This window comes from Aphis gossypii, chromosome 3 (genome assembly GCF_020184175.1).
Source record: "Aphis gossypii isolate Hap1 chromosome 3, ASM2018417v2, whole genome shotgun sequence".
NCBI lineage: Eukaryota > Metazoa > Arthropoda > Insecta > Hemiptera > Aphididae > Aphis > Aphis gossypii.
The window spans coordinates 52,179,159-52,184,269 of NC_065532.1; the positions used below are offsets into that span (position 1 = coordinate 52,179,159).

Sequence of the window (5,111 nt, forward strand, 5' to 3'; positions counted from 1 at the left end):
TAAAGCAAAAACTTTAGTTATATAATTTTATACAGATTTTTAATTGTTTTTTTTCATTTGAAATGGAATATTTAATTATTGAAACATTTTTTTCATCTGTTCATTAAACAAAAAAAAAATTACCAAATTATTGCATTATTTGGTTAAATACTTACCTATTTTATCAATGAGATATGTTAATTTTTATAGGTTTTTAAAAATTATAAAAATTGAATTTTCACCAACAATAAAATATTGGTGGTTCATAGTTTTATTTAATAACAATTAAAAACTCATGTTCTTTCGCCAACGACCATACCACGTTGAATACACCAGTTCTCGTCCGATCACTGAAGTTAAGCAACGTCGGGCGTAGTTAGTACTTGGATGGGTGACCGCTTGGGAACACTACGTGCCGTTGGCTTTTTTTTAACATTATTAAACTTAAGATAATTGTATAATTTTAATAACTATCTATAATTAATAATTATATATATAAATAATATACCTTTAAAGGAATATTTAATTTTTTTTTTATGTATAGGTGTATGACTGTATTATATTACACAAGAATACTTTTCAAATGTATTCAAGTTCTTGCCTTCTTGGTTTTATTTGTATTTAAATAAAAAAATTAAAATTTTAAAATTATTCAAAAAAATTCTTTTTTTTATTTATTGTCAGTTATTATTATTTCAAACTGAAATTAATAACAAATTTAAAGTTGTTAAATCTGAACTTATATCTAACAAAATATAGATCAGTTGATTTGATGAACGAAAAATACAAACATTTCTAACGAAAAAAGCATTATCGACAAGAAAAACACGAAAGTTATTAAACATCTTTATGGGGACCGTGGTGCATTTAATGAGCTTATGTATAGGTATTTAGAAAACATATTTTAAGGAAATTAAAATATACTACATTGAAATTATATGTAATTATTTTAATTAATTTACTCGTATGGAGTAACTGTAAGAGTGGTTCCGCGTTGGTACCACATGGGTCTGTTATGTGATCGTATCAATTGTGGAAATGTGAAATTATACATAAAAACCTACTGTTTGGTGCAAATCTGCACGTCACAAGACGATGGCGTGCGTTCAACGAAACGTAATAATCATTATATTATATTTTTAAGTAGAAATTACCTAATATGTTCAAACTAGTCAATTAGACATTTTAAACGGACAGTTCTGCATACGCATACTTACACAATTTACACGAGACCTTTCGAGTCCACTCGTAATATCGATCTTTCAACCGATCTCCAACGCAAATGAGTAACACCGCTAATTCCACGTTCAGCGTGCAGTGAAAGACACATTAAGTGTTTAACCACAACTATAATACATATTATAAAACACATAGGACGGACGTATATTATTATTATATTTTTGAAAAACGTCCAACTCAAACACAAACGTTCACGTACTAGCTACCTATATATTATTATAATTTAAAATAATAATATGCGCGTAAACGTTCGTTTTTATTTTATGTACATGATAATAATATTATTCTTGAATCGTTGTAATACCGGCCGTGAACTTATTATACAGTGTGTTTATACATTCGAGTCGTTTGACGTTTTAAAAAAACAAAACGTTCAAAATATAAGTACGTAAGGTGTGGTTGGCTGTGTACGGATTGTTGTTATAATATTCGTCGTGCGCCGTATACCCATTACGAGAATGTATGTTTGGGATTTTATTTTATACAGCAATATATACGACCTACACTGAACTATTAATACTACTTAATACTACTGACGGATAGAATATTATAATGTGTATAATATTAACTCACTTCACTGTTACATCACTTGCATTAGCATTCACTTAGTAAATTTGCTTATATCATTTTAAGTTATAACACTAAATTGATGTCTATTTAATGTAACGGTTCAACATTTTCATGAAAATGAGGTCTAATGTAGAAAATGGAAAATATTTTATTAAATTAAAAATTAATCCACATTGTGTAATTTTTCATTTTTCTATTAACATTGTTTTGGAGTAGGTAAAATATTTTTTTTTTTTTTTACAATATTTACCAACTTATACATACTATAATAATTTCGCGTTACAGGTCCAAGGTTGTCCCTAGCAATCTAACAACCTAAGCAATTAAAGCTTAAACATATTTATGATTCATTGTTTTTCTATGAAGCTGAGACAATTTACAATTTTTTTTTAAATATTATACTATTTATGTTACTAGTTGTCACCCGCGTGCTCTGTCCCCGCGGATAGTTATTTGCACATTTTGGGGCTGTTTCTTTGTCTTATAGTTGTTTCGATCATAAAATGCTATTAAGTATACATACCTTATACCTACGCAAAATAATAATAATTTAAGGTGCTTAAAAATTCTCATAAATATACTTATAGATAACAAAAACAATTTTTTTGTCAGATTAATATCATTATTCGTACACCCAAGAAATATATTATATAATAATATTATAATTTATAACGTCGTTAAATGAATAACAATAATAATGATCATTAAACAACAACATCGGGCATTGTATTTTGTGGGTTTTCACATTATACAGCCAATCAGCGCACTATAATATTATTATTATTGGATGCGTTTTAACCTGTCTTAACTATTTCAGTCTCAAGATTAAGTTCGTCAGTTATAGTTAGAATGCAGGGCTCTATACTTTAAGGCCCGCAGGTTCGTTTAAAACACTGAGCCGTTGTCACATCTCATATACGTCGACAATAATAATTGATTTATCGTCGATTCTATATACACATTCTGAGGTGGATTGTGGGCGATTGCTTAAATAGGTACGCTTTAAATAATTATTTTAATGTATTATAATATTATATAACACATGTACATCGAAATTTAAATTTTACTGGAGACACAAAACCTACTTTTTGTAACTTATTATGTTCTCTTTTCGAAATAAATGAAATACAGATACCTAAACTTACTGTTATTATAGCAAAATTTAGATATGTTTCGTTTTCAGACCAAATAGTGTGTTTAGATTCAAATAACATAATTCTGTAAAAATCTAAACATGTCATAATATTGGACACTTTCCTTAACAAAAGTGGTAGTAAAACCTCCAACAAACTGTCAGGTACGTGAGTAAAAAATTTGTTGACGATTATTCAACTGTGTGAATTTGTATGCGTGACAAAAATTCGGGACTTGCTTTTATAGTATAGTTTATAAAATTAATATTAATTAATATTATAATGTAGGTTCATTTCTTCTTATCATTTATAAGCGCATAATACTAATATGATTTCCTTAATACAATATAATAACTAATAAGGAAAAATATTTTGTGTGAGAAACTACAAAATGATTACTCTATGAAGCCAAAGAAAAAACTGTTTAATTTAAAAAAAAAGACAGATTAAAATAATTATTGAGAATGAAACAGCTAAAACTAAAATGGAAATATGTAAGTATATAAATAATTTAATAAAATGAATTATTAAGTAATAATTTAAAAAAAATGTTAAATGGAAATGTGCAGTTATAGATTACTCGTATATTAATACTTTGAACAACTTTTATTTTAGTTCTATATTTCTACTATGCAATCATTACTCAACATTACTTAGATTATTTAATGAACACCTTGTTAATCGAGTTATTATTAAGCATAAATATTAATTATTATATAATAAAAATAATATTGGAAACATACATTTAAATATAAAATAAGAATAATATTAAATTGTATGATAATAATATTAATTATCTATGCAATTTTATTTCTAGGTAGTTATTTTAAATATATACTAAATGAATAAATTCTATAAAAAAATTTCTAAATTTGCTTATATTGAAACTACGCATAAATGTTATAGTAAAAATAATTTTTAAATATAAAATAATTCAGAAGATTCGCAGTGACTATAGAGTAATGGAATTAAATTTATTTTATTCACTTCACGAAAAGGGGTGAAACATTTTTCCGTTTTGTGTAAGTGAAATAAAATTTTATTTTCACCAAAATATGAAATGAGTGATTTCACTAAACTGATTCGACATTACTACGACGAATGATGATGCACGAATAAAGATTTAATCTGTCTCGTATTAGTCATATTACTAGATGTGATAGCCACGGTAACGATCAATTCGACTATATATTATAGGTACTAGGTACCTATGTATTATTATCTAATATTATTTTGCTCAACGATTGCACTCGGGACTTATGTATACTTATTGATCATAATATAATGATATTCAATAAGCCCTCTTTCTTTTTAAGTTAATTAAATAATATTTACATAATAATCGATTTTAATTATACAATGTACTACATTTATACACGAGTATAAACAATAAAACTTAAAAAAAAAGTGTTCGAAAACAATCGTAGATTAAAAACGGTACCTTCACATACGCACCGTATAATATTATGCACAATTATTATAATATGGCAGTGAGAATAATTGTAGTCGATGGTTTTCAAACGAAATTAAAAACTCGCATAGGTCGTAGGTATACGTTCGCTTTCGAGCACAAATTATTAAAACACTCATTGCAATACGCATTAACAACAACGATAATAATAATTTACATACCCGCTACTAAAACTATTATTTTATCATTTATTTTTCGTGCAGCGACTGTTTTGTAATTTGGTTATTTTTTCTTTCTCTCTCTTTCTTGCACACACACTATTATATACTCTGGTTGTATTACGTTAATGTAACAGTGGCGTTAGTTATTAATTTATTCTGGGGGCTTCACTCCCACATCACCCTTTACTGTACATTTATTTTTTAAACATATAATTCTATAGAAAGTTACATTTTGTTTAATAATTTAATAAACATAAATTATTTAATTTATAAACTTAAATCCAATTTACACGATTTAAGATAGTATTTAAACCGTGAATATAGTATAAATACAAGTTGAGATATTATCCTAGTTGATGCATTAACATTAAAAAAGAGTTCTGGAACAATCTATCCTCATCATCCTCCATATAACTACGCCACTTAATGTAGTGAAATAAACGAAATTCGCACAGGACATTGCGGTCATTGCGATGACTACAGTCTACAGTCGTCGTACTTATATATTATATACGATATTTTTTGATAATATTTTCGCTCAAATAGCCGTTTTAAGTT

General features: G+C 26.7%; 1 non-coding gene across 1 annotated transcript; it reads left to right on the plus strand.

Annotated features, from left to right (window-relative positions):
* The first annotated feature begins 284 nt into the window (after window positions 1-284).
* Window positions 285-403, plus strand: LOC114119263 (5S ribosomal RNA). The gene has a single exon (XR_003592020.2). It is a non-coding gene; the product is annotated as a 5S ribosomal RNA (ribosomal RNA).
* Window positions 404-5,111: the final 4,708 nt, after the last annotated feature.